The sequence below is a fragment of the Lycorma delicatula genome, chromosome 1 (genome assembly GCF_047948215.1).
Source record: "Lycorma delicatula isolate Av1 chromosome 1, ASM4794821v1, whole genome shotgun sequence".
Taxonomy (NCBI): domain Eukaryota; kingdom Metazoa; phylum Arthropoda; class Insecta; order Hemiptera; family Fulgoridae; genus Lycorma; species Lycorma delicatula.
In genome coordinates, this window is record NC_134455.1 from 360,548,072 (window position 1) to 360,555,453 (window position 7,382).

Here is a 7,382-nt window from a genome sequence, read left to right on the forward strand (position 1 = left end):
AAAAAAACGAATAGTTATTGTTTTTTTTTTTCAAAATCTTCTTCTCAAATAGTTTTGTTACATAAATCTCAATATGCCCGCCCTTTATTACTTAAATGAAGTTTTCTTCTAATCTGGTTGGCACCAAAAATAGGCATAATCAAGAAAGGTAGCTTAAGTGTAGGTAATTATAAACTGAAATTGCAGTCGTATGTGTGATACCAACAAACTAGTTAGTTCATAAACCTTTTATAAGGTATTATAAATGGTTTATTATTTCAAAGTATCAGTTGAAAATCTAGATGGTTAGAATTATCGAGATTAATCACTTAAAAAAGTGTGTTCTGTTATTTTGAAAATTATAATTTGATTTAAACTGAAAAACTGAAACTGCATCATGTTGTATTATCACAATTTGCAAACAAAAATACTGTAAAGTAAAATATCTGAGGTTAAGGAACAGCAATAAGATTTGTTATAATTACTGTCATGTAATTATATTTACTCAATAGCCAATTTCTTTGCTAGTCAGAATTAATATCATCTGCATTTCACTGGCAAGGCATGCTGATGTATTATCAGCTTAACAAATAAACCAATCCTTTCCTTAACTTCTCTGTTATTCCTGGCATTGGACAATTCTTCTTATGACATGTTATTCTTGACCGTGCACATAACATATAGCTGTTGTGTTATGTCACCTAACAGACTTGATTATAGCAAGTAGCACACTTTTTGAAAAAAAATTGTAAGAGACAAAATTGGCCATCGTAAGAAGTTGGTTGTTGAGAACATTCTTAATTACTTAATTCTTTTAGCAGAAGAGAAGGGAAAGAACTCAGCACAGTTCCATAGTTAACCTTGCTATGCAGCCATGAAATTTTTTTCAGTCAATCACTGTCCAGCCTTTGTGCATAACTATGTTAAAAACAATGCTACTGCCATTGAGTTTTGTTCAAAATTTAGTGCTAATGAAACCAAGATGGTGTGTAAGATATATCAAGCATTAGCAATTTTACTTAATTTTTTCTCAAATGACTAAAGGTAATTTTAAATTAAATTTACAAAGGACATGCTGAAATATGCTAACAGCAATTGTGGTTTGTTTACTGGTAATGAAAGCCGGGTGTGCGTTTAACATTGAAAACGTGGCTCATTCATCACATGGAAGTCTTAAAACATTACTTGGCCAAATGAAACTAAGATATTGTCTTATGATGCTCTGCACTGTAAAGGAGAGACATGTGTAATTGTACTAGATGTATTACATTATGATAATGGGAAAAAATATGTATTATCATTGAGGAGTGAATGGGAACACATTCTTCATGCTAATCCAGATCTTTTTTCTTAAACAAGCATTTTGTACGATTTCCGAAGCACCATATTCTAAAAAGCATTATGGTTTTTCATAGTTTATGATAATTCTTCATACTGAAAATGTAATTTTAAGGATTAGAATTTTGTTGCTAAAAGGAAACTCTGAAAAAACATGATCACACAGCCAAATAACATTCTGAAAATAGACTTGTGGAATGTTGTGAATTATGAAAAAAGCGCTGAGCTAAGTTTTAAGTCATAAGGATCACATACGTTGAAAGAGATTAGAGCTAGAACTGAAGGTGCGAGGTGTTCTTTTAATATCATGAGAATGGAGTTTTTAATTCTTCTTTTGATAGTAAATCATTTAAATATGTAATTTAGTATAATTTTGTTACTTCTAAGTTAACACAGACATAATTACATTAAACATTTTAATTACATTTAAATTGTTTTGAAGATTTATTTAAAGTTTTTATCTGATTACTTGTTAAAGTTTTACAGTTTAAACATTATTTTTATGTAAATTTTTCAGACTTTGGGAACAAACATTCAGAAATCACCATTGAATGTTAAACAAAAAGCATTGGAAGATTTTTATATGACTGATCCCATTAGTCGTGCTTCTACTACTATGGCCAAATGCGTCCAGGCAGTCTTGAAGCAAAAGGAATCGAAATATTTTGAACCATCTAATTTTTAAAAATTGTTAGTTATTTTGTATCAGTATTTCAACTGTCAATTAGGTAAATTCTTTGATTCTCTGTAGGATTGAGTCATTTAAAAATCTTAACCTGTACTGATACATTTAAATAAATAATTAACAAAAAATTTTGCTGTGAATTTCTTTTAACACTTTTTAAGTTTCATGAATAGATTTATTACTCTAAAGGAAAAAACAAATGTCTTTTCATTAATTCATGCCATTTACAGATGTAATTTAAATATTTAACAAGAAACTGATCAAATACTTGTATAATTTGAGGGGGAAATGAAATAATGTGCTGTTTATTAAATATCACATTTTTCAAATAAATCATTTTAATACATGTGTCTACATTAATTTTATTATTTTAATCGTTTTTGTATTCGTATTTAAAATCTAATTTGTGTTAAATTATTTATTGTAATAATGTGTTATTATTTATTTTAGTAAATAATTTTTATTTTTTGTTTTATTTGTTTGGTTTTAGTAATGGTGGTTTTTTCTCCTTCAGAAAACATTTTTTATTGAAGAAAAATTTATTTATTAAATACATTAATTTTTTCCCTGTTATTACAGTACTGACATTACCAGAATAACATGTCGATAAATAAATACTATTAGAATAGTATTAAAATTAGAATGCCATTGATAGTAGAATGGTTTCTAATTGTGTAACTGGTGTATCTTGAAAAACCAGAATTAGTTTTGGTTGTGTTATTTTAACTAAAAAAATGGATGGATGCAAAAGGTTTAGCGGTACAAAATACCAAAAAAGTAGTGGGCAAGAAGAAAAAGAAGGTGAATGAAGCAAGAAGTAAAACTGTAAAATTAGATAATTTTTTAAAATTAATCCTAGTACAGAGGAAACTTCTTCCTGATTCAACGCCTTCACTGAATTCAAGGTCAATAAAGAAACGTTTGGGTCCAAACGACTTTTGTTGATCTGTTGTGCCTACTGCCAAACAAGAGGGCTGAGTTAATGATCAACCTAGCCTCATATCATTATTCCACTGGGTTTGTCTAATGGTGAATGTGTCTCCCCAAATCAGCTGATTTGGAAGTCAAGAGTTCCAGCATTCAAGTCCTAGTAAAGGCAGTTACTTTTATATGGACTTGAATACTAGATCATGGATACTGGTGTTTTTGGTGGTTGGGTTTCAGTTAACTATACATCTGGTCGAACTGATACTGTATAAGAATACACTTCATTTACACTCATACATAACATCCTCTGAAGTAATACCTGAATGGTAATTTCCAAAAGCTAAACAGGAAAAAAAAGAAATCTCATATCATTGTCAACCAAGCCAAGTGGAAATCCAAATAAAGTTGCATTTGATGCTGAAGAAAACAAAAACAAAAACCTGATACTCCTACTACTAGAATTACTTGTAACTTAAAGCCAAGTAATGATCCATTACTGTGAAAATTAAAGACACTCACTACAAGAGACTTATTTTGTTAAGATGGTTTCAATCAAAATAAAGATGATGACTTTGAACACTTCAAAAGAGTATACCCTGATGAAGACAAATTTGAACAAAGCATTGTTTGACAGAAAACTTGTTAATGGAGATCTAGTGAGTAGGGATTACCAAATTTATTCCCCCTGCCAGGGATTTGTTTTGTCTAGCTTCAAGTCAGTTCATTGACAATGGATTTTAGTGATTGGAAACATGACTACCAATAGTTTAAAGAACATGAGAACTCATCTCGATATTGTGTTAACCTACAAACAGAGCTGCTGTAGTGGGGAAGAATGATAACCAGTTACAAACTCAAATTGAAGAAGTAAAATACTTTAGAATGGTTGCCATGATCAAGAAGCTAGCATCACACCTTGCCTTTAGAGCAGAAGGTGAACTGTTTAGTTCCGCTAATAATGGACACTTTTAAAGCCCAATTTGATAAGCGTGGAAATCCTGGTGAAGTTAAATCATATTGACTTTTGTATACAATCTGTGATGAATTGATTGAAATAATATGTAGAAGTATTATAGAGATTATTTTAAAAGAAGAGAACCTCAAAATACTTTTCAGTAATCGTTGATTCAACTCCTGATGTTACACATAATGACAGTTGTCTTTTATCCTAAGGTATGTGAGCGAGTCTGGATATCCTGAAAAACACTTTGAAGATTTTTTAAAAATCAAGGCCATACAAGAAAAGAACGTTTAATCAATTTCTGAATTTCTTAAGGGTCATGGCTTATAGATTAAGAATTGCCGTGGACAATCATTTGAAAAACCTTCAAATATGTTTGGGTTCTATTCTGGATTAATAAATTAGACTAATAGAAGGAAATCCATTTTCATTTTTGTAATTATGGTAGTAAAGTATAAAAATTTATCATAGTAAGTATGAGTACACCAGTAGGGATATATTGGTGTACAGCTTGTTTATATTACTTTAAAATTTTGAAAGGAAATGATTAAAAATTTTTATGATTTATAAAGGTGATGTAGTAGGAGAGCTGGAATAGTATTAGTTAAAAATTGAATCTAGTAGGAGGACAGCTGAAGGAGAGTGATGGGATAGGTGGGGAGAACATAAGAGGCAGTAATTTTGCTTTGGCTCATGGGTGCTAAACATGTAAATCCAGCTCTGCATGTAATGCCTAACAAAGAAATGAGCAGACCAATATCAGCTTTAAACTGTTTATAAACATAATGCAATTGCACTGGTACTTGTTTTTTTAGTAATAACAATTGTAACGTGCCCTAATTTTGCAATTTAATTTTCTAATATTTTTTTGTTATAGCATCTAATTACAAAATAGATTTTAGGCATCATATATAACTTGTGTATAATGATATCAAGTTTGTTGATCAAACAACCAAATACCCAGAGAAAGTAACTAAATTGCTTGTAAAACATTAAATTTTGAAAGAAAAATTTCACTCATGCTTAGAATATGCCTTGGATTGTAATTAAAAGAGTAATCACAAAGTTCCTTTCCAAGATACAACATACAGTCGTAACACTGTATGTCACCAGGTGATTGCAAAGGTTAATAATGGAGCTGCTTTCATTTACTCAACAAACTATTAGTTTCTTAAAAGTTGATATTTTCATGTGTTCAGTGACAATTTTTATTTGTGCAGTGTAAGTTAAGTTAAAATGGTAGGACAAATGAATATTCAGTTTAAGAAAGATTTGTTGCTAGTGTTTGCATGAATAAGCATATAAACATGACAGATTCATTCATTATTTTGGTATGAAAACTGCATTAGTAGTAGCACTCCTGATATGTTTCTATACAAAGGGAAAGCCTTTTCTACTGGCTTAATTCTTAATTTGAAACAATATGGACATCCTTTCAGTTGACTGAATAGCTCTGATATCATTGAGGAATCCAGTTTACTATCCCCTCAAGTCAACCAGGAAAAGCTACTTCAGAGTTAAAATATAACCTGTTCAACACTTCAGAAATAATGAAAAAGAAGATTTTGGGTTAAAATCCTTTAAGCCTGCTTGTATTGATAACTCTCTGATTAGAACATTGCTTTAGGGGAAACTTGTTCGAAATTCTAAAACATTTTCTCTGTTCAATCATGGAAAAACCAATGTTTTTTCTCTGATACATGTGCCGTTTATATGATTAATAGATTGTATTTTTGGTATGCCCCCCTTTATGGATATCAGAGACCTCCTACCACATGTAATGAAGGGAGCAATAACTGAAATGTATTTTATGGCTGTACATTTTTTAAGTAAGATTTGAAAATTATTTTATTCCTCAGCCATGATTACTGGTATGGAATTAACTGCCATTTTACAGCAAGATGGAGCTCCAGCTTAGAATATTCAGTCGGTAAGGTACATTTTAAATGAACATTTTGAAGGGTGACAGATTACTGGGCTTTAAAGTTCAGTGGCTGCAAACTACAATGAACTTGAAAGTTCAGTGCTTAATGCAAACAACACAGCTGTGTTTTTCACCTATATATTTTGACCTGCACAGACATTATTAATCTTGTCCATGAAGGCTCACTCTCCAGTATTAGATATGATGTCATAATATATGACTATGATATGATTTCTTTGTCTAGTACTGTTTATTTATAGCTTACAAATTATGTTAACAAAGTTAAACAATAAAAAATGAGCTAACAAAATACAATATAGGAGCTTAAAATGCCAACTATACGTTGATAAATGATAAATCCTTTTAATTAAAATTAAAAAAATTTTCAAAAATGGTGGGTGATAGAAATATTCTTTCCGAGTTCATATTCGTTTTCAGCATAAAAAACAGAGTAAAATCCTACATCCCATGTTAGGAAATAAAAATTATGTGTTCAATATCATCAATAATAAAAAAATAAAAAATATCAGAAGTTATTAATGAAATAAAATTTTATATACTTTTCATTTTAAAAAAAATGTGTGTATGTAATTTAATAGGCATACAAGGAAGTCATCTGGTGTCCACATCAGATTTTTTTTCAAATCTGTTAACATGCTAATTTTGAAAAATAATAATTTAGTTATTCTTAAAATACACATTATTCACAGTAAAACCAAATAACATAACTGTTTTTAACACAAAAGAAAACAAATTGTATGCTTTAATGGTTATTTTTTTATCAAATAATCTTTTTAAAATTTCCTGTTTCAAAAACAATAATACTTTGTTGAAAGTTTTTTTGACTAACATCTACAATCTGTTCTCTTTGAACAATGAATAGCTGTGTTGACTGTATGTATTTGACTTGAAGAAGAGAAAGCATAATAGCAATTTTATTATGATTAGCCTTGTTGCAGCTGCTGAAAGATGATAATGAAATGAATTTTTTATAGCGTAAGAAAAAATACCATGCCTGACCGGGGACACAAGCCAGAACCTTCAGATGAAAGACAGAAATGTTACCACTCAACGTTGGAAATTGGCAGTTTTTAAATTAACCTGAATCTTTTATGATTTCATTTGACAAACAGATAGTTTTAAATTTTTATTTTATAAATTGTTCAGTTAATACTATTTTTATCTGTGTTTAATTTTATTAGATTCAATACACTATTATTTAATAAATGATGATCACTTCCATACTTTATATTTTAAAATGCTGCTCTGATCAACGTACTCTCATGGTTTTCATGGTACATAATAGAGGACCTCCTTTTGTACTTGTAGAGTCATACACCATTCTTTTCCGTACATGTTATGTATCTATTTCTTGCAAGCAACTTTGGATGCTATGGTCATTAGCTACTAATAAATGCCTATTACATGTTAAGAAACTGTACCCTGCAAGATAACTAATATTTATGTTCAGTGATCCACATAAAACTGATTTATTAAAGATCCCCTCAGCTGTTGGCATTATATCCTTAGTTCATACCTCTAGTTTTCTGGTTCCACTCCTTGAAACA

The 7,382-nt window shown here is 30.0% G+C and overlaps 1 protein-coding gene across 2 annotated transcripts in view; it reads left to right on the forward strand.

The window, feature by feature from the left end:
* LOC142334492 (NADH-ubiquinone oxidoreductase 75 kDa subunit, mitochondrial-like) overlaps positions 1-7,382 on the forward strand; it is a 106,293-nt gene that overhangs the window by 71,455 nt on the left and 27,456 nt on the right. The gene's annotated exons all lie outside the window — the stretch shown is intronic.